Here is a 24,265-nt window from a genome sequence, read left to right on the forward strand (position 1 = left end):
GGCAAGATTTATTTGTTAAAATACAAATGAAACGCCACTACAGTGTAGTACAAGATATCCCCTTTTAAGTGAAATACAGCAGGTAAGAAAGACAGACACTGGAATGTGAACAGGCTGGTTTCATACAAGTGTTTCTTGGGCTCAGACATGGGGACTTTGAAAAATGATGGTAGAAAGACACAAGACACAAATCAGTAGCTTAGGGGGGAAAAGGTACAGTGTGGTGATGACAGCTAATGCTTTACTGTGTTCTTGACAATTGTTAAATTTCTTCTTTTTGCTGCAATTGGGAACAAATACAGAGAACTATAGCCAGACAAAGGGCAGTGAGTGAGAGACCTTTGGAACACTTGGCTTTAATCAGGATGTCTCCATCAAATTCCTCCTCTCTAGGTTCAGGGAATTCTGCACAAGAGGGGGTAAAAAGAGTTTAGGAACCAGAGGGGAAGAAGAACACTGAGGAGACAAGGTCCTCTAAGTCAACAGGATCCATGCACAAATTAACTCACGGAAACTGGGGCAGCATGCATAGGGCCTCACGGATCTTGTGTATATGTGTATGACTTCCAGTTTAGTGTTTTTCTGAGATTCCTGAGCATACAAACAGTAGGTCTCTGTGTTTGTACCTATTTCTTGTGCATTATCTTGTGCCTTTTTCCTTTGGTTTGTTTGTTTTGTACTCTATGCTAGTTTTAGTTTTATCTTATATTTCATTATGCTTTATTATCATTCCTTAGAAGCCAGTTTGCTTTCTAATGAGAGAGAGAGAGAAAGGTTGTGTGTCCAGAGGAAAGAACGGGGGGGAGGGGTAGTAGAGGAAGACAAACCCATAAACAGGATGTATTATGTGAGAAAAATATCTATTTTCAATAAAAGAAAAAAATTTCTATATTTACCACTGCAAAAGAGCTTATGAAGCATTGTGAACTTTAACTGTATACAATGCTTAGATATGAAAAAAAAAACAGCTGCGTGATATATATGGCAAACTTATACAAATACTTGTAAATAGAATTGCAATTTTTGAAATTGAAAAACCCAAATGTTTTCTGCATGGGGGAGAATTTTTGTGCTCATTAGACATTTGAAAGGTTTTCTATATGAGGTAACTAGAATATATTACTCAGGTTCTTATTGCAATAAAAATGGCTGAGATGAAACAACCAAGATTATGGTTTCAGTAGAAAACTATTGTTAGAGTGAAACTATTCAGTACTTAAAATATGTGAGGGGAAAAATAGGAAAGTAACAAGAAAAAGCCATGGTGTGTGCTAGGAATGTTTCCAGCCAATTTCATTCACATCCTGGCAAAGGTGTGCTTTAAGTTTCCTCTGATGAGAAGCAAAGAACAAGTATTAACAACTTGTTAATGTGTAAGAAATGATCTGAAACAAACACTGGTGTTTGAGTGTGAACTGGGATACCATCCTGCCCCTGTCCTCTCAGTGCCTTACCTCCTTTCCTGATTGATTTTGTCTTTGTCCAACTCTCGGCCTCTCTACTCCTTGTTCCCATCCCAAACCTCATCCTTTGGACGTGGAGAACGACAAGCATGAGGCTGTGCGCTGCTGCTCACTCTGTCATCAGACTTTCTCACCCCCATCACTCCTAACAAGTTCTCAAAACCCCTTTCTTTTTCTCCATGTATTTGTAAACTTTTGTCAGAATTCTAAGTCTGCCTTTCTGCTTATTCTTTTCAGCTTGAAAGCAGTTAAGTAGTGGCTAAGACTTCCCGCCCAGTGCTCACCCTTCCCTTCTTCTTCAGTACACTATTATCCCAGAGAATTTGTTTTTACTCTTCCAATCTCTTGATTGTTTAATAAGTTACTTTCAGGTTCCCTCTGAATTTTATTTCTTACTTAGAGCAAGAAACCTCGTTCAATTCCACCATCTTAAGTACTGGCAGCTATCTCAATGTCCACATCATTTTTTTTCCTTTTATTACCATGCAGAAACTCTCAGTGTTTTTATTAAATGCATAATCCTCCTTTAATCAAAAGATCCTATCTTCCTTTTTGTTCTTGCTCCAAAACATTACATTAATAATTTTTTTTCCATTCCTGACTCTACCAAAATTTCTTTCTTAACAAGCTCTTTCCGGTCAGTTTACAAAAATGTTGATACTGGGCCACCCAGCTCAGCAAAAAAAAAATGTTGATACTGGTTGAATTTAAAAATAATATTCCAACCTATTTCCTTAATAGGAAGATATTATGATATTATGAAAACGTTATCTATAACTCAGGAAATGGCTCAGAAGGTAAAGCATTGCCCTGAGCATACGGAACTGAGTTCAGATAAACAGCATGCATAAAAAAGCCATGGTCTTTGGTGCAGAACTCTAATCCCAGAACTGGGGAGACAGAAGCACAGATCTCTGAAGTGAACTATCCAGTCAGTTTAGTCAAATCTGTGAATTCATTAGAGACCTTGTGTCAAAAATTAAGTGGAGAACATCTGGAAAAGGAAACTGACTTCAAGCTCAGACCTACACATTTATATACATGCATATACAGCTGCAGACACATGTACTCACATCCACAGGGACACATACATAAACCACACACACACACACACACACACAAACACATGTTATCACTTCTCAGTATCTCAATTATATCTTTATCTTTCCTTGAAACTTAAAATGGAATACTTTTTATATTACCCAGAATAATGTTATTTTTAATGTTACTCATGAACTGTGGTCTCTAACCAATCTTCATTTTGATTGATCCATCAGTACTCTCTGTATACTTAGTCATGCTCTTTCTTGAAGCACCCAGAAACCACACTCCTGACTTCGTCATGATTTACTGGCTGCCCTTTATCTCCTCATTTAGTCATTCTTCAGTATTTCTAGCACTGATCCAGTGGAGCAATTTAAACTTTAGCCCTTGAATCTCTTCTTCCCGACAGGGATTCTCACAAACGCCTACTCCCTTTCCTGATTTATACACTGTGTTTTAGGAGATTATGGAGTCATCCCCCTAGAATGTTTGTCTTGTGTCTTATGACTACGGTCAAGAGCCACTTCAAAATCCTGGTTGTGAATCTCATTGGCATCTGAAGTTGGACATGTCTGTGACAGTCATCCTCATTGTCTCCTCAAATCCAAAGACTTTCCATTTTCTGTCCAGGTAACTTCTGTTTCACAGTGATGCCAATTGAAAGCCTTGACACTAGAGAAATAACGGAAAGATGAAAACTTGGAGCACTCCCAACAAAATCAAACCAGATTCTAAACAATTTACACCACGTTGATCAGTTAAAGGTACTTGATTCTTGATATTATCTCTTCTTCATTATCACTCTTAAAATTACTTATATATATACTCTACATGGGAAGAAGATAGACCATATTTAAAATGTATAATATATTGCACCTGTTCTGACTATTCAAACCTATGATTACAAAAGGTAGTAATCGATGTTCCCAAATTATTTTAATTAAAGCATGAGCCTAGCTGTTTTATGATCAGATCGCTAAAGTATCATTACACACTTACAAGCAGGTCAGTTTATTGAAGATGTCAAACACTGCCTCTTCCACAAAGTTACCAGATAACCCATTAGTTGGGCATACATTAACTTATTATTTATTCAATACAAGAGGAAGGTTTTTGAAGCCTTACAAGTCAGAAATTAGGTAGTATAGAATTAACACTAACTATCGTGTACAATCATTTGCTGTAACTACTAAGAAAATCAGGGTAAACATTTTTAAAACATTGTAAAGAATCTGGGGAAGTTAAAGCCAATTAATATTGACTATTCACAAGTCTCTCTCTTTGATGTTCATTTGAATGACTGTTATAGGAAATCCCTAAACAGGTAATAAAGTCATTTGCCACTTTTATATTACTCAAAAGAAATTTCCTATAATATTAAATGTAATCATGGCTTTGTTGATAATAAACCATTTATGTAGAATGTTTCATCTCTTTATGAAATGTGAATGACTACTCAACAAGAGGAATTCCAGTAGAAAAAGCACAGGATGTGCTTTCTAACTCCAGAATGTGACTGCCTTAGCTTACCCTACGACAAAGCCGACACATGTCCTATGCCTTGATCAAAACTGTTAATCCCAGTCTACAGCACTAAGCATTAACAATGTGCACATACTAAAGTCTTGAAAGCGCCACATTTTGGTATACATTTGTTAACATACTAAATTCATAAACTGTTAGAGCTAAAAAAATGTTTTATTTAGGAATTATTTTTGGCAGTAAGCTTCCTTGTACAATTAAAATTCACATTAAAAACTCTTCAGATTAATATGGAATAAATCAAGGTCATAATTGCCAAAAACATATTCAGAATTTATGATTCTGGGATTGAATGAACGCTGAGCTTGCTTGATGCTTTGTAGGCCTTCCACTGAGCAATAATCTCAGTCATTTGTTTTTTTTTTTTAATTTCAAAATGCCATTTCACTAAGTTGTGAGCCTACGCTTGAATTTACTCTGCAGATCAAGAGGTCCTTCATCAAATTTGTGACCATCAAATACCAAGACAGCTGGGGTGATGACTCAGCCAAGCTTTGCTTTATTCCCAAATTTCAACCAGTTCTTTGATCAGACTTAAGTGCCAAACAGGCTTACGAAGAATAAATTCAACTTTTTAAATCTTAAAAATTAATCATCTGAAATTCTTTTCTAGTTGTATTTTATAACTGATACACTTTAATTTTTCACTCCTTTACTGAACCCCTTTTTTATAAATGTTCATTAGGAAATGTCCTTTTGTGGGGACTAGCGCTGGTCTAGATAGTCTTCTAATCTGGTAATTTATAATAAAGGGTTCAAAATCTCAACCCACAGATGTAGAGCTTCTTCAGAATATTTTATTGATATTATAGGAAAATAAGGATTTTCTATGAGAAATTAATTATTTAAAGTGTTATGTATTTGAAAATAACAAGACACAATTTATCCCATTTCAGTACAGAATATGGACAATCCAGAGTGATATAAAGTCATAAATCTCTCGTGAAATTTAATCTGGTCCCAAACCAGCAAAATTATTTAAAATGTGGTGTCATAACATCCCTGAACAACATATCACCGCCTCTATTCAGCACCAGTTTGCCTTTAGGAAGTTTAATTTTAATGATATTTCTGATCTATTTGTGTAGTTAATAATTTTATCCCTAAGACTTGAATGTGGGGCTATTTAGCATCACACTCTGGAGACACTCTCTTCTGGTGATACAGATGCATTTGGGAAGGATTTAAACAAAATATAGAGGATTAATTCCTTTAAAAGTTAATATCATTACTGAAATTTAGATTGTCTCCACAAACTCTAGGTATTTACGTACTAAAGGTTTTAAACTTAATTTGATATAGGTAGAAAAAAATAAGATACTTAAATATCAAAATTTTGAATACATATATCTTTATTTACATATATTCAATATTGGCTATTAGATTCCTTCTAAAGACACACCAGTTCAATTAAAATAGTTGTTTACATCTGTAAGTATTTATAAATTATGAAAATCACACTAGCATTTGTGTTCCCTGCATTGGGAATACATTTGCAATGGTTGTTTAGAATCAGTCATGAATTATTTATATTTGAAACTTAATTTCAGGCATATTTCAATTCAATCTTTAACTTAGTTAACATCTTGCTTTCCCATGATGCCTTGTTCTATCAAAATGTTCACTTTTAATTGAAAAATGAGCTAATGTTATCATTAATTTTGAACTACAATTAGTTTTAAAATAAGTCACAATAATGTCTAATGTCAGATTAGCTTGCAGTGATTTTTTTAATCCTAACAATTAGAAGGAAAAACCTCATATTATTACTGAATTTAACCTTTATTAATTTTTACTGATTTTTACCGAGCTCTACTTTTTTTTTTCTCTGATTACCTATCTGCCTCTCCCCTCATCTTCAATCCTCTCCCAAGGTCCCCATGCTCCCAATTTAATCAGGAGATCTTGTCGTTTTCTACTACCCATGTAGAGTAGATCTATGTAAGTCTCTCTTAGGGTCCTTGTTGTTGTCTAGGTTCTCTGGGACTGTGATTTTGTAGGCTGGTTTTCTTGCTTTATGTTTAAAAACCACTAATGGGTGAGTACATGTGATAATTGTCTTTCTGGGTTTGAGTTACCTCACTCAAAATGATGTTTTCTAGCTCCATTCATTTCCTACAAAATTCAAGATGTCTTTTTTTTTTTCATGTGTAATTGTACCACATTTTCCTTATCCATTCTTCGGTCGAGGGGCTTTTATAACCTTTATTATTTTGCAATAAATCTTTGAATGTACTTAAGTCAAACGATACTGCTGATCATATGACATCATTTTTGCAGAGGACCAATGCTAAGCTCTCATTTCCTTGTTCATGAATCCAAAGAATACATAGAATATAAAAGGATAAAAGGTAATTTAGAAGAAAACTTGATGCCAAGGATAAGCCTTCACTTTGTGTTTCATACAAACCTCCTCCTGGTGATCTGGGTGACCATTCATCCTTGTAGCCAAGCTGTAGTTAAACTTTCGATTGCAATATCAACAGATCCTAGAATAATTTCACCAATTTTCAGAAATTATCTTAATAAATCTTATTGCATACCTTTATGGTTCTGATTCACTTTCCTTGCAAAACATAAACATTGCACTGTTCATTGAACATGGAATTTTTAATTGACTTACTACAGAAACATCCTATTACAAAACATGCTAAAGTTCTTTCTGGGCTAAGTAGTTGGCTCAGGGTTTAAGAAAACTTGCTGCCTATGCTTGCAAACCAGATTCCCAGAACCCATGTTAAAAAAAAAAAAAAGTCAGATGTATCCCTGTATGCACCTGTATTCTAGCACAGTGAAGACAGAAACAGGATTGCAGAGAGTTTCTGGCAACTATTTCACCTTCAGATTCAGGGAGAGACACTGTCTCAAGAAAATAATAGAGAAAACCTGTGAAATGCTAAGTTGTAAAGCCAGAGCTTGAACATCAGCCATTAACCATCGGAGCCCATATCAAACCAAGTTGGCCTTGTAACCGCCTCAGGCTACTAGATAAATTCTCAAACTTGATTGTGGTGTTCTATTTAATTTGCTACTGACCTGCTCAGTTCATTAATTATCATTTGGGAGGGATTTTTCTTCCTTTTCAATTGATTATCTCTAAAGGTATTTTCATAAATATTTAATGCTTTATTTTCACTACAAGCTTCCTAATTTGTTTTAAAATTAAGACAGACTGAAATATACGGATTAAATGATCTAATAGTAATTTAAATAAAGTAGAGAATGAAAATGCCTGATATCCTGACATTTAGCAAAATTTTAGGTTGCTTCTTTTATTGATGTGGATTGCCATAGAAACCACTGCCCCATGGTTTGATAAACCAATTTCCTATTCCTCCCACATCTATCTGAACTAATGATGTCCTTAAACCTCTATGTCTCTGGATCTCAACTTGTATCTTAGAAGGTAGTTGTTTCTGAGGGTACTGATTTAATAAAGGAAAACTATTTCCAAGATATCAAACTCACTGAACATTTGCTGTAATCTTTACAAAAGTAAGTTCTGCATTTTGAATATGAATCTCATTTTACTTACATTTATTCTTTCCTAGTACTCTCTCTATATATATACACACACACAAATATATATATATATATATATATATATATATATATATATATAACACTCAACTTATTATAGACTACTAATATCTGAATTTACATACTCTCTAAACTCTTTGGTGGTAGTTTTGTCAACTTGACACCACCTAGAATCCCCTGGAATGAACATGTCAGTTAGGGATTGTGCTCATTGGCTCATTGGCTTGGCCTGCGGGTATATCGGTGGTGATTGTCTTGCTGGACTTTGTTGTTGTGGAAAAGATCCACTCCAAATAGGGGCAGCACTTTCTGGAAGCAGGCCAGATAAAAAGGATGCAAACGGAGGGAATACTTTGCCTCATATTCTCTTGGCCTTCACTCTTCTGGGCAATTTTATCAACCCTATTTCTGATGTTACTGTTTCCTTTGCAGTTATTAGAACCAGCTTTTATGGGTTTCTAACAACCGCTGAACACCTGAGGCTCTCTCAAGGGTCCTCCAAACCTTTAGTGCCTTATTTGGGTGGTTAAAGCACCAATCCCTTTGGAATGAACAGGCAACTGGGTTCTTGATCTCTCTTCAGTGTGACAGCTATTGTTGGATGACTCTGTATCTTGTAAACTAGTGTAATAATATCCCATAAATATATACATATATTAATATAGGTATATATATACATACATACATAGGTATATATATATATATATACATATATACACACATACATACATGGGGCTCTGTTCCTCTAAAATTCCCTGGCTACATATCCAAACAGGTTTATCTAGGATCTATCCTAATTTAGACTGGATTTTGTTTAAAAATTACAAATGTATTCTCATAAAAAAAGTTGCTTTGAAGTATATTAGCCATTTGTTTATAAACTTCCTTCCCAAAAGTTCTTGAATTTTATCAGCAATAATTTTTATCAGAGAGATTTAATTTTACCAGAAAGAGGAAAGAACAACTAATAATTGCATCTGTTCAATTTATATGCAACTGGGGTTTTGTTTGTTTCTTGGCTTCATATTTTTGTCTAAGCAAAGCAAAATGATCTTGTAAGAATGAGTCAATGAAAAATTAATTTGTCCACATCTTAATCAGATGAAATCATGCCGTGATAAATTGTGTGTCTTTGGCTATAAACATATTTTTTTACACTTACATTTCCTTTCTTTGCATTTAGTGTTTTCTAGGAAATTTGATGCCTCCTTAAACTTTTCATAAATGCTTCCCCAGCATAGGGCGCACCAAGTGGTCATCTGATATCAAATAGACAGTCTAAAGCATACATATGAGTAACACTGTACAGAATGAGCAGGTTGTACCTTGGTGTCTAGATATGTATACGTAAGCAGACATAAAAACAATTCCAAAAAACTGGCCACAATTTTGAAAAAAAGTCAGAAGGGTTATATGGGAGGGCTTAGAGGGAGGAAGGGTGAAAAAGATAAAATTAAATTATAATCTCAAAAAATGAAAAGAAATATTTTAAAAATACCTTCCCAGCTTCAGCCTCTTATTTTTTCTAATACACCAGACTCCATGCCCCATTATATAAGTATATTTTGGGATGCTTTAAAATGGGGAGATAACTTTTGTCTCTTTCAGTAATTTGACATATCCAGTGAGAATTTATCATGATATATTAGGCAAATAGGGAAATATGATAGTCTCTTGCACTGCAACTTGGTTACAAGATGTTATAATTCTACGATCAGTAGTGTTTTAAAATATTTAGTTTTTTTTTTCTCAAGTGTCTGGTTTCTGAAACAAAAAAATTTATTTGATGAACTCTAGAATTTTCTTGGTGCAACATGATATTAAGCATGTTTATGTTTTCAGCATTATAAATAATTTGAAATAATGATTTGTAAATACTTAATGTGATTGATGCACTCAGCCCTAATTCCAAACCATACTCTTAAAATCCAGAATATATAGAGAACATGATATGACATTGCCTCTTCTGTTGCTTTGCCTAGCCTCAGTCTAGTTTCATTGTCCATCCTTTATGTGCAAAGGAAATAGCAGATAGCATTGTATAGCATTGTGTTTAGTTTTCTATGTTCAAATATTTGTAAAAAGACATACTTAAGTCCTTTTCAAGGACTGTATTACCTAAGCTTTAAGAATATACTTAGCCTCTCATATGAAGAAGGAGACTTTGTCTGACATGCTGCTTCCTCTGTTGTCTAACGTTGAGGTTATTTTTAGGCACAGTGTTTTACAGACTTTGTCCAAATAAAGCAGATGCTTACACAGAACTTATCAGAGTATGTAAAGTATAGTTTAAGGGAAGAAAGTACATCCTGAGTTCCATTAGAAATAAAAAGATAAAATTACTGTGTCTTATTAAAAAAAACTTATTTTGGGAGGGAAATGCTTTTGAAAAAGTAACTGAGTACTATTTAGGAAACTGCTTGCTTTAGTTTGAAGTTCGGTTTAACACAGACTTGGGAGCTGATTTTTAAGTACTGGTATAACTCTCAGGAACTTAATAGGTTTATTGTGCCATTAATGTGGACAATCATAGAAGACTAAATGGAAAATATGTTAAGAAGTTTCACAATGTTAACTGAACTTTTTCAAATTAGTAAACTGACTTTTCTAACTCTAAGACTACCATGAATGTAAGGATTGAAATTAAAAAAACAAAACAAAACAACACACCATACAGAAAAGGCTGTTCAAAGGTAGAATTAGGGCAGAGGTTGTGTGCTAACTTGTTTCTTTGGCACATGCTGTTTTTAGAAGTTTGAAGAGAAAATTTAAAACAAAACATTCTATGACTGACAAAGAAAATGTCTCTCTTCAATGTTTGTGGGCAGTTAAATTTTTATAATTTGGTATAGTTTGGGATTAAAAGTAAAACTCAGGGCTGGTACATCAAAATCTGAGAAAATTTGGATAGAGAATAATACTGTTTATAGTTGCATAGGAGAAAAACAAGATTCAGAGGTAAGAACAAGGACAGGGATATAGACCAGAGACACCAGATGCCCCATCAAAGCCCTTGTAGAACATAATTAAGGCACTAGGGTTTTGTCCTACATTCTTGCTTCTATAGTGGCTAATTTTAACATGCTGACTCATAAGTAGGGAAGCCTTCTAACCAGAACCTTTCACCTAGGAGACCACAAAGATGATCCTGTAGACAAGAAGCTAAATATGAATCCTTCTAGGTCTTCACATTTCATAAAGTTTTGGTCTGTCAATCTCATTATAGATAGAAAATTTGCATAACAAACCTAGTGATAAGAAAACATAATCTTTGTTTTTCATTTCACTTTACAAACATTATATATTGAATAGAAATTTCATTCTGTTTAGATTTTTGAAAAAATCACATTTCCTTCCCTAAGCCTTCTTATTTTTCGTTCATAAATGTAAATACATTCAGTGTTACATAGATACATGCAGAACATAAAGTTATAGGATTAAAAATTTAGCTCATGACTCATTATGTACACCTCATTATTAGATTAAGGTGAACATTTCAAAACAACATGGAACTGCATGGTATTACACAGAAGAATTAAAAAATACAATGCACTGTATGCAGTTATATTAAAAATTATTATATGAAAACATGTGTGCATGAATCAACAAAGGACTGATAACCATTGACTTAGATACTGAGTCTTTCTAGATATCCTTGGTCTTTAAGCCAGATAAGGAAATTGAATAATTTATAATTAATTACATAGTTTATGTAAGTAAAATAATAATCTCAATGTTCCTTCACCTCCTTAATATATAGTTGACAAAAGTTTTAATTCTCTGTGCTTTTGAGAGTCTCTAAAATATAACTTAATATTTCCTGATGTTATCTAATCAATATCTGATATAAACAATCTTTTGAGTACAACAGATTTTTGAGATAGGTGTTGGAATATGGTTGCTTCCAAATGCTTGGTATGTTGTCAGAGCAAACGATCAGATGCTTAGATCCTATCTTACCTATATTTTGCCAGGTATATTATTGAACATATTGCTTTACATAATCATTAAGCTTGTATAAGAATTTTAATATTTGATGTGTGTGTGTGTGTGTGTGTGTTAGACAAGGGCTAGACACCAAATACTGCTCTTGTCTTGTTCTATTGAATGTTGGGATTATAAATGTGTTTATCATGCTGAACACTGAAGATATTATTAAAGTAGCATGTTTAAACACCTCAGACAGTTAATACCTGTGACTACTGCAGCCAGAGTTAGCCAGTAGCCTTTTCTTTGAATTGTCCTAAGCATAGACATGAACGGCATAGACACAACCGCAGCTCTTGCTTGAGTAGCGACTCCCTCCAAGGCATGTGGCAGCTTAAACTAGGAACATAAACCATGTTGTTCCAAATGTTCAAGTGCAAACACAAGAGAGAAATATTTGATTACCATAGTTACTTTGGCAGATTAGAGTAATATTAATTATTTAAACCTGAGAAGCTGTACTTGATAAATAATGGAGCTTATTTTTTAAGAATATCGTGATTTAATTTGAATGAAACCATTTATTATAGTTTGATTTAGCCTTCATAATCAAATCAATAGCTTAAATAAAAGGTCTATTTTTCTTTTTCTTTTGGCAAAATGACTAAAATATATGACTTAAGGCTGTATTTAATGTATATAAATATTTATGTATATAAACATTAAATGTATATAAACATTGAAATACTACCTATGTAATATTATCTTAGTAAAGGAGGAAAAGATATCCCATAACAAGCAGTGCTTAGTAACTTGTTTCTCTGGAGCAAAACTGGACCTGGAGCTTGGAGACAGACACACTGCTACAACATGTCTTGAATCTCCATGTCTTTATATCACTGTGTGCACTGAAATCTATTCATCTCAATATCACATCCTAATGATACATTACAATGTACTTTGTCCATCCATGCATCAATGTCCATATCTTCTAAAAAGTAGAAAATACTCCAAGTTCTCTTGGCAGAAAATACATCTAAGAAGCAAATGTTGAGTTATGAAGGCATAGGAAAGGTATGAAGTTATGAGAGAGATGAGGGTGGGTACTTGACAATTCGAAGGTCTTCTCCAGTGCTCACCCCCACATTCAGCCTATATTTAAAGTGCCAGGCTTGAAGTAAAGATTAAACTTCACTTTTATCAAGATTTTATCTGTATTCTGAGCTTTACTTTTATTTTTCAAATATTAAGGAAGGTGTTGCTTACTAATATTTCACTAGAGCAAATTATTTGCAAACATATTTGTGTTGAAATGTAAGCTAGCTATAGAACGGAGTGCAGCTCACTGTCAGATTCAGCGATTGAGTCCAATTATGGGTAAAACTGGAGGCTATTCACTGCAATAATCTACCAATAAGTGGGATAGAAAATTAATTTTCTTTGTGTGTGATGAGTCTGCTCTCTGTTTCCAGTGCGCTGTTTGCACTTTAGTCAGAGTCTGAGGGAGTGCAGCAACAAATTTATAGCAAGAGCAGTTTTCTTTAAGTCGGATCAACAGAGATGAATTGGCAGATTCTCGGTGCACCATCTTTTATACAATATTGCCCTCTATGGGAACTGAAATACCGAAGGAGCAGAAGGATGTTTGTTGTTTGTTTTTCTTCTGTGATCATCTAATGCTCTTTCTTATTTCTTTTTATTTGATTGCAGCTGTCCTCCTGTCTTCTAACCGATATAAATAGCTGGGCTGCCAGCCACCTGCAGCAACATTTTATTACTTAGGGTTGCTATAATGTCAGAAGACAATTTATTTGTTTTCTATAGCATCCAATTATTTGTTTTATCTTATTTTGTTAAAATAACCTTCAAGGAAAGATGCTTATTTCAAGCAAATCTGTGATTATTTTGCAGGAATATTCTATTTAGGAGTGGAAGCCACAATTAGGTTTCTAAAACAACAGTTTGTAGTCTGATCTAGAAGATGACCACTTTACACCAAGGAGTACATGTATGTATCAACATCTTTTTCTGGCTAAGTTTGTTTATAAAAATCCATTTAAATTATGAAAGTCAATGCAGACTTCTTTTCTTACCAAATTATTTTAGTCACAAATATTAAGTAGAGCAAAATGACATGGTTTCTAAAATGAAAAATTACTCTGTACTCTGTGGAAATCCACTTTCATTACATGTTCCCATTTTCAATTTGAAATGAGTTTACTCTTTTTTGACAACACAGAAACAGGCAAATTTCATTCATAAACACTTCAGTTTTGACAAATCTTAACACACCACTCTCTCCATTTTCCAGTTTTTTGCTGCTATATTCCATTCACTCAATCATTCGTAAATTTAGTTATCTAAGTGTGAGCATCTTCCCCATATGAATATACTGCTCCATTCACTGAGAATAGGTACAGTTAGAAATGATTTATGTACTAAGAGCACAGAAAACATGCCTTGTGAATACATACACACACACACACACACACACACACATCTAATGGTAGTAATATAGTGCTGAGCTTGTAATTGTAGACTCTTGATAGGGTGCAGCAATGGTTGTGAATTGCCCATCAGACCTCTTTTCTTGTGACACCTCTCAAGCATAAGAAAACAATAAACCATTGCAAGCTAACACTACTCACTACATTTTGACACATGACCCTAACATACAAGCAATACATACTCACCCAATCATCACACACACACAGACACACACACACACACACATATATATATATGTACACACAATATACACAAACATATACATAGAAACAGGTACATACACACCAAATATACATGCACAACTATACACATACCACACATATACACCCCACATATACATACAAACCCCACCATCTGTACACATCCATACAGAAATTCATTTGTGTTGTTTGTAATTATTTATGTGATATATATATATGTGTGTGTGTATGTGTGTGTGAGCATATGCTGTATCTGTATGTGTGTATATTGTGTATGTATATATGTATGTATGTTTATATCTGTATGTGCCTGTGATGTGTGTATGTGTGTGTCTGTATATGCACACAAACATACAAAACATATATACTCGCAAACATGTACATATGTTTGCACACACACTACATACATGTATATAAGCAAAAACTACATATACATACAAACATCACACACAATCATATACAGACAAAATATACAAACATATACAGACAACACACAAATGCAGTTATGCATGCTACACAAACATACATGTAAACATGCACATAGATATACACACAAAACATGTGTACACATATACATACCATATATATACACAAATAAGTACACATATATGCACTTATCTACACATATGTACATTCATGTATTTATATAGACATACACATGCCATATATACACATATCCACTATACTGAGGTCAAATAAGAGAGACTGAGCTGCTATTGAATTCTTCCTGAGTGATGGTGATTTAGAGTGAGGCATTCAGGCTAACTGGACAGATTAGAGTTCCTAAGACTAGGTAAAAATGAAAATATCCCATGCTGATCAGAGTATTAGCTGGAGTGACTCACAAATGAGAAGCCTGCTCCCAAAGCACTGAAATAGACAGAAAACAAATGATGTTGAGGTCCTACCTTAAAAGGAATTTACTAACAGATGAAACAGAATGTGCAGCTTGACACACAATGTTTTATCAAATTTATTACTATCATGTTGAGCTTCTGGTTTCCATGCAGTTTTCTCACTTGGAACATTTAGGGCTTTAAATTCCAAATGTAAAATGCCTTGATTGTAAAGTCTACATCCAAAGAAAATAGCTGTTAAGCTATAAAATTTTGGAAAATGCAGATTAGAAAAGAAACAAAGTAAATCCTCCTACGGTAGCTACACCATCCTTTCTATATTTAAAGCTATTCTCTTGGTCAGAGGTCTCCAAGGAAACCCTGGGCTGATTAATGGACCTCATGAAATTTTTTTCCACCTTTGTGAAGCAACACAAGGAAAACTTAGACCTCGGAAAAACTGCAAATGTAATTTCTCCTGGGCTCACCTACCTTACCCCAGGACACACTCAAATCATTTTATCCCACAACAAATATTCTCTTGATTCAATGATGCTTGGGCCAAGAGTTGCTATTTATTAAAAATCTTCTTGCTTTAGGCAGTTGTTGGCCAAACTGGAATCAGGCCTCTAAACCTGCTTCTTTCTTCATGGCCTTTCGAGACTCAGATCTCAAATAAGTATCTTGAAGTATTAACATGCTGATCTCCTTGCTAAACAACACTCTTCAGTGATACTGGTAAGATATCTCCCTCAACCTGAGGTTCCCATTTCTTTCCTTCTTGTAGTAACTTTAACAAGAGATCTACATGTGCAATAGCTCTGAAGTCTGTACAGGGCAATTCCAATTGAAAGTAATGAAATTTGGTACTTTTTCCCCCCAAAAAAACGTATTGACACCAAAGGAGCAAAGATGACTGTAATCTCCTAGTCATCACTTGAGTTCTGCTCTGTATACTTGCTAACACAAAGGGAATTTTTCCTCCCTTAAAAAGAATTTTATATTATTCACTCTTCCCAATTAGAAACACTCACCTCTGAAATTATTGACTCTAAACATGACGCCGTTATGTATTAAAATATATTTAATTTATTGCTTTTCTTTTGCAATAATGGTCAAAACCTTTTGTGTTACTTGGACCGATTGAACAATTATTCATAATAAAAAAATTAACAGAACATTTTTGAGAAAGTATGGGAAAGAAGGACAGAGAATGACATTGTAGTTTATATGTTCCAGCATTCAAAAACTTTATTGGGTTAAGGTTTCAGTTAAATTAATTATGTTCAATCAAAATTAGGAGAACTATAAATAAATTTATATTTTTCTCATTTAAAATTGCTAATTTTGATAAGCATTAAAAAAAAGAAATGAAAACAGGAAACAATGCAAATATATTTTATATCATCTATTTATAACATGTACACACAAAATATGATTTATTTAAAAGAACTGCATTTAAGAATTTTTAATAATAATAAAGTATGCTATAAAATCTATTATAATTAAGTCTTCTAAAATCTGTGATTAATCTCTCAATTTCACCTTCCCAATAAATTAACATGACAAAAACCTTCCTTTGGAATGAAAGCTTTGAGCCAGTCGTAGCTTTAATTCTAGCGCTCCAGAGGCAGAACTAGGCCAACCTGGTCTGCATAGTAAGCTCTGGAACAGGGAGACTCCATCACCAGAAAAACAACAACAACACCAAAGATACCCCCCAAACTTAAGGCATTAATGTAAACATATTAGAAATTATATATTATTAGAATACTGTATATTTGCTTTTATTATTTATATATTCATCTTAATTCTATAATAATGTATTCTTCAGTTTTTTAATTTCTAAATGATGCTTAAGACACACACACACACACACACACACATTTACTGTTTTGTTGAAATGCCGCCAGATAATGAAATGTTATGTGTAAGGTAAATTGAATTGAACAAAGAGATTTTGAGCTGGTCAAAGAAATTACATCTTACCAAAGAAACTACAAAAGCATATTGTATGGAGTTATATTCCTGACTGGTACAATATTTTGAATTCATGTTGGTAAAGACCCACTGACATCTTAGTTTAAATCCATACTTACTAAATAAGAAAAAATTAGATTGTCTTTAACATGGTGTCAAAACAAAATTAAGAGCATCTATTTTATGTGAGTCAACTATAGCAGTAAGCTAAGAGCTTTGTGTGCCTTATCTTACTGCAAACTAATGGAAAAAGTGGTCTGACTCAAGTACAAGGCCATTGAATGGTGGAGTGCAGGTTAAGTAATCTAAACTAACAAACACATAAACAAACAAATGCTTTGGCAAATAATTCCCCTCTGTATTCTGCCTTATTTAACATATTTCCACCACAAAGTTCACAGTCATTAGTCCGTGGACTAAAGCTCAGGAGAAGAAATATATTTGTAGTGGTTTTGAACTCATTTATGCATATTGTTATACTCTGTCCTGAATATTTATTTTATTTTTTTAAGAAAAAGAAAATGTCAATTAAATCTTATTTTCTACTACATTAGAATTTGAATTCCTATCTTGGGTTTTTTTTTTTTTTTTTTTTTTTTTGGTTTTTCGAGACAGGGTTTCTCTGTGGTTTTGGAGCCTGTCCTGGAACTAGCTCTAGTAGACCAGGCTGGTCTCGAACTCACAGAGATCCGCCTGCCTCTGCCTCCCAAGTGCTGGGATTAGAGGCGTGTGCCACCACTGCCCGGCCTCTTGGGATATTTTTATAGTTATATTTGATAAATTCTATTTTGTGTCATAGAACTGACTTTAACGCTATTACATAGCCATTGTCATAGTACTCAAATGGTATTTATAATCTCACTTGAGTAATTATTATGTATCTTCCGATGAGAGCGTGGTGGAGATTAATGGTTGAGATAAACTGTTCTCATCAACTTACTTCCTTTGTATTTTGTCTATACTATTCACCTTCAACACAGCCAAGGCTGTGAATCCTGCTCCATGCTTTTATGGCAGAGTTTTGCATCGAGAATAACTGAGCTGTCATTTAACGCCAATAAGTGCAACCATTCGTATGACATTGCTTCTTTATAGGTCTTTGAAACCAAAATATAGCAATGGTGTAATGACCTCAAGTATTTTGCAGTAATGTTTCTTTTCACTTAAGCAGTTTCTGAAGAACTTAAAATATTAAATAAAAAAAGAAAAGAGGAGAAGTGTGGCTGGGAGTATGTACAATGACAGACTGCTTTATTAGCAATTGGAAGGCTCTGGTTTTGATCCCCAGCACCACAAACAAAAACTATGCAAGATGGAAAATTTCAATCAGCTTTTAAAATTTATCTTTCTCTACACTGAATCATGAAATAGTGTGTTCCTTTTAATACTATTTTATTATAGTACTGGTAAAAGATTTATGTGCAATATGTTTATACATCTCAATTTTAATGAGTTTCACCACAAAAATTCTGTCTTGACCTTCAAATTCATCTTTGCACCCTAAATGTTGGCAGGAAGTAAGGAGACCTTCCTGAAACCTTCTTGAAGGTTTATAACCAAAAACATTCCTTTGATATTTATTTTCCTATTTACCTGAAAATTAGTGGACACATGATTCATAACTTTCTAAATTGTACTTAATGCTTATACATATTCTTTAAGTACTCTTTGCAGAATTGATAGGTGTGTTTGTCCTCAGCTTGATATGCATGTGATTATCTGCAACTAACTAGCAGACACATACTATGCATACTTTAACACCAGTTAGATAGGATGCAAATTATATCATAAATATTAACTTTAATGGCTTATCAACTACCACCCACCTTGAGGATGATTAACTGAAGGAATTGGCTATTTCTACCAATCATACCTGTAGTAATAGGTATTTTCTGAAATCACCTTAGTCCTACATGTAGTACCTATAACTGATCACACACACACCAGAGAACTATAACAAAGAAGTGTCCACAGCTCTATTCCTCCCTGAAACAAATCTTCATTTGTGTGTGTATGTGTTGTTCTGTTTAATTAAATAATTGGTACTAAAGAGAATACTGAAATAACAAGAATCATATAGTCTGCAAAGGACCCTCTCTGCAACGTGTTGCCTCTGTATATGCATTCTGCTACAAAAAGTACAAGGACCATACACAAAGTACATAAATATACTTTAACGTCTCGTCTGTTCATGTGTTTTCAAGAGTTTGTAGTGAGCAAAGGATGCCATTGTCTTATATTTATGGGGGATAATTTTAAAGTTTGAGAAACTGAAATGTAGCTTCTCATAGTAATTCAGATTCTACCTCAATTACTTAACAGTATATAGTCATAATCCTGCTATCAGTTCTTACTTATAACACATGGTTATAATATGATAACTATCAGGATTTGGTAGCTTACATGCATTTCTCCAAGTTTTTTATTGTTCTTTGCTGGATTTTTGCTCCCTTTGGAGTTGAGTCTTTGACTGGGACATATTCACAGCAGAAAGCCCCATCAGGAACTTTTATTAACCCACTACAACAGTTGATACAGCGTCATAGCTGCATAGTGGAATGTTATGCTCAGATTTTGCATGTAACATTCCAACTGTACAATGAAAGATTATACAAATCCTCAAGGAACATCCAATCAATCAGTGTTGTGTGAGGGGGAAGGCAGCCGGTTGCTGAATTAGCTTCTGCTGGAATGTGTTCATGTGTAACATCCCACTGAGTGGATGACATCACAACAGCTTCAGGTCCTTGAAAGTCTTGAGGATGATTAGCTGAAGGAATTGGCTATTTCTACCAATCATAACCCGGCAGAGCTGCCTTCATAGTTCGGGAGATAGGAGAAAAAGACGAGGGAGGGAAAGACCGACTCCAGCTAAGCAAGAGGTGCAGCGGCAGTCGCAGAAGCAGACAGGAGCAGCTGGTATTCCGGTGATTAAATAGTTCTCATAGCCTTTTTGCTGTACCCAATCTGCTCCCTGGTGTAACGCTCGTGTCCGAGAAGGAAGCTGCATTTTAACGGTGTGCTGAACAGAGGTCTGAATCATTCCAGCTGGCTGCTTGTTTTGAAAAGGACAATGTGTGTATAAATAAAAAGACTGCTGGAAGAGTTCAAACACCAGCAGTGGTGCTGACAAGGGCTCCCGGAATCCTGTAGAGGCAGATGGCATGAACAGAAAGCTCCGTTAATTAACCTGGAGTCAAGTAAGCCTGAATTCTGGATATCTTATTTTCTAACTCCGGAAAAATTCAAGTTAGCAAAAGAAAAAAATATAATGAGATGCTTCTTTAGGTAAGTTACTTCCCTAATTTGTTGAAATTGACAATGACTGGGTATGCGTGGCTTAGCTTCATAAACAAGTGAAACGCACTGAAGTTTTATTTGTGAAAGATTTATATAGAAGCAGATACTTTTAGAGCCAGATTCAATCTCCCTTTCTGGAATGTGTGTACATACCTGTCAGTATGTTTTATAGAAGTTATATTTGCCCTGTAAATAGAACAGACTGTCCTGCTGTAAAAAAGGAACTGCAACAGCAAATGAATTTTAGACACTCACCCCAACATTTGCACCCAAAACATCTCCCTTGATAACAGGTTAGTCCTGGTCCTACTGAAATCACCAATTTTGCAAACTCAATCTTTGTGGTAATTGTGGCTGGTGTTTTAAATGTTACCTAGGAAGTATTATTGGGAACATGGCATGCAAATTTTCTAAGATGAAAACTCTTCTTATGACCTGAGATTTTATGTGTTCTCTGTCTTGATGGCGTTCTTGAGAGAAACATCTGGCATACACATTTGAAACTGTTTATAATGAAATATATGTTGTCCCCTAGCTCCTACTAGAAATGAAAACCTCTTAGACTAATATATGCTATATTCGTTTCCTAGATTGTGAGGAGCAAAACAAACAGCTCGTACCCACACACACCTCCAAAGTCACAATAAAAGTGGGAAACCAGAGATGTTTGAAGTTGATTTTTGTGCTTCCATTATGTATGTCAGAAGAAGGTGAAGTTTAAAAATATTAGAAACTTACTTCCTTTTAAAATGTCCTAATTATAACAGGATACAGTTTTTGGTCTCTGTAATAGCGTTTAGAAGTGATGTGTTGTTTATTACGGTTGACTCTGTCCTGAACCTTAATTAGCTTCAAGAAAGTTTCATCACTTCACCGTCTCTCTTTCAGACTCTCCTCTGCATGCCTTCAGTGTCTTTTCTCGGAGTCTGTTCATTAGCTTCTTGCCATAGATGTTGCAATGTTAATTATGTACCAAGATAGTGACGTCTTTCTATAATTCAGGCTTTCGTTATCCACTTTCTTGACAACTTCATAGTTAAAATTCTTTATTTTTAGTATAAGAGAAAACAGATGAAGACAGAATTTACTAAAATTACTTTAATTTCTCCCAAACTAGGTGGGAATGGCTTTCCCCTAAATTGTCTTAATGGTTTTATTTCAGATCAAAGTAACTATTTTAATCTTTTTTTTTTACCAGAATTGTGCCAATTCCGTATTCAGAAACATAGGTAATACATGCCTTGTGTTATTTGTTTCCGTGAAGCAAGTATAAGTCAAGAATACAAACCACGGACCATAATAAGGCTCTAAGTGTCTAACCAGTACTCCTAAGACATATATGTTAAATAAAGAAAATAACCTTGCCAGTTATGTTTACTTCATCACAGAAATAGAGATTTTAATTCACTATGTTTGTTGCCATTGTTCAGTAGAGAATCGTCAGGCAACCTTAGGATGCTTAGCTTCTATGGGCAGGAGAAGATTTGGGGGAAAACCTTATGAGAAAATTGCCATGTGTGCTACTTTCAAACTATAGCATGAAAGTCACCCTTGTTGAGAAAATACAGATAAAATTTATGCATAAACCTTAAGTAAAAGAAAATTTTATAAATGAAAAATATTTTATTATATCTTATTTTTAACAAACCAGTGGGAAATTCACCTGAATATAAATGTGTAGATCATAGTTTTGTCTCAATATTTGAAAAACAAAATGGAAACACATGTTCCCATGTAATATATGTATATACACTCACCTGAAGAAACAAGTCTTAGATTTTTGTCTGGCATGAAAACTGCTACCTCTGATATCTATTCTTTCTTCACCCAAGAAGGCATGTCATGGTCATATGAAAAAATACCACAGATCTTTAATTAAGCGCAACACCAGAACCAGTGTTTCTTAAATGCTAAATAAATATTTCTAATCCATACAAGAGTTGTTGCCAAGAAGTTTAATGTATCTGTGATCTCCTCCCACTTTCTTTGAGTGGAACAGCCTGTGAGAATGAAATACCATCTACTCTCCTTCATTTAGTGGCAACTACTTAGGGGGACCAGAGAAGCATTTAGCACACCGTGTTCAAACTGCAAGGTTCTGGCTGATGCTGCCTCTCCAGATTTGGAAAGCAGCTGGGGAAACTTATAAAGTAAAGCTGGATTATCAACCTTGGCTGTCAGCCAGGTTAGAGGAGCAGTGCACCCAGAGGCTAATTTTTTTTCAGAACTGAAATTTATTGATAATGTATTATGTCTTCAGCCTAACCTGTACAAGCTGAAATGTTTCAGGAGTAAATATATTGTCAGACTAAAGAAAAACTGTAAACTTACAAAGGTTTCTTTTTTGTCAAAGGTTGCTAGGATGAAATCATATATATATATATATATATATATATACACACACACATATATATGTATGTATATGAAATTACATATATAATATACAAAATAATATATATTATGCCTAGCATAAACCTCATAAAACACAATATGCAGTGGCAAGTAAAGAAGTGATGAGATGCCTCACCCAAGCACTAGCTTGCAATGACAGAGAGATCAAAAATGCTGTATATTGATGTGCGCGAAAACAAAGAATTTAAAGGTGTTTTTTTTTTTTTTTTCAAGCAACTAGCTTATAGAAAGTCCAGTAAAAGTAGAGATACCAAAAACTTTCTTGGTGTTGTAGCTAGACAAGAAAAGGTAAACTCTCATTTATTGTGTATCCTAAATAACTAGCAAAAGGAGATGTTGTCTGTTGTTTATTTTAAGTCCACAAAGTGAGAGAAATGGGTCAGGTGCCAGACATTATGTTATTGCCTTCAGCCATCACGATGTAACAGGCAGCAGCCTTCTCTTAACACTTAGGAAACTTTCGGCTCTCCTGCTAGACTGAGTGTTAAGTGAACTCTCCTTTTGACTTGTCTTCTTGAAGCTTCAGCAGTCAGAACAGTTTACACTAATGTAAACTGGAACTCACATGCATACAGTACCTGCCAGGCTTTATTTATCAGAATTCTAAAAGATGATACCACATTAAAATTTTCTTTAAACAATAATATTGAATTAATAGGTGTTCTTTAAAACCCTGAATCACCTGATAATATCAAACTCACAGGAAGTATCAAATACTAGTTTTGAGATGAAAAGACTAACTCCCTCTACATTTCTACCTATGAAAGGTTCTACAGATATTACATGGTATATGTATTTCCTTTGTCTCATATACTATGCCATATTCCTTAATATGAAGTTAATTCAGTCATGACTCAGGTTATAACAAAATAACTTTTATGATGACAAAATTAATAATGAATTTGAGTTAATATAAATATATAGTATTTTAACAGTATTGTCAAGAGGCTTACATATATTATTTTGAGAACTGTACATGAACGATTATTATTAATTACTAGAACCTAAGGAAGAGCCCGTGAAAACACAAGAGGTTAAAATGACTTCTGCCCGCATGCTTGGGAACATTCCTTGATGTATTCAGGCTATTTTTGGAAATAAGATAGATAATAACATTATTAGGTGGTGGAATTGAAAATTCTGTTCCAAAACCTTACCTTACTGTTCATAAGAATAGTTGTTTGAAATGTTTGAAAAGTTCAATAAAGAAAGCAGAATCTATCAAAGTTACAGGTATAGTCACACAGCATAAACACCTCATGTTGCTAAGTTAGAATTACCCAAATCCATAGTTTTTACCATTAATATTTAACAGCTTTTGCTTTTATTTTCCATCATTTTATTTCCTTCTTCCAGTGCTGTGGCTCAAACACAGGTCTTTTTTGCATGTATATACTAAGTAAGTGGTCTGTTACTGATTTACCTTTAGTCCTCCTAAAATTATTTAATAATCTTCAAATATAACCACGCAGAAGTTGAAAGTCCACAGACCGGGTTCAGCATGCTCATGTAA

The 24,265-nt window shown here is 34.2% G+C and overlaps 1 protein-coding gene across 2 annotated transcripts in view; it reads left to right on the top strand.

Annotated features, from left to right (window-relative positions):
• Positions 1–19,908: 19,908 nt before the first annotated feature.
• The window catches only part of Ndst4 (N-deacetylase and N-sulfotransferase 4), a 270,123-nt gene continuing 265,766 nt past the window's right edge, over positions 19,909–24,265 (top strand). Inside the window, exon 1 of one of the 2 annotated variants that reach the window (XM_057793295.1) lies at positions 19,909–20,328. The gene's annotated coding sequence lies outside the window, so the exon portion shown is untranslated. The remainder of the gene's footprint in view (positions 20,329–24,265) is intronic. The other variant, XM_057793296.1, reaches the window with a different exon arrangement.

The sequence above is a fragment of the Chionomys nivalis genome, chromosome 18 (assembly GCF_950005125.1).
Source record: "Chionomys nivalis chromosome 18, mChiNiv1.1, whole genome shotgun sequence".
NCBI lineage: Eukaryota > Metazoa > Chordata > Mammalia > Rodentia > Cricetidae > Chionomys > Chionomys nivalis.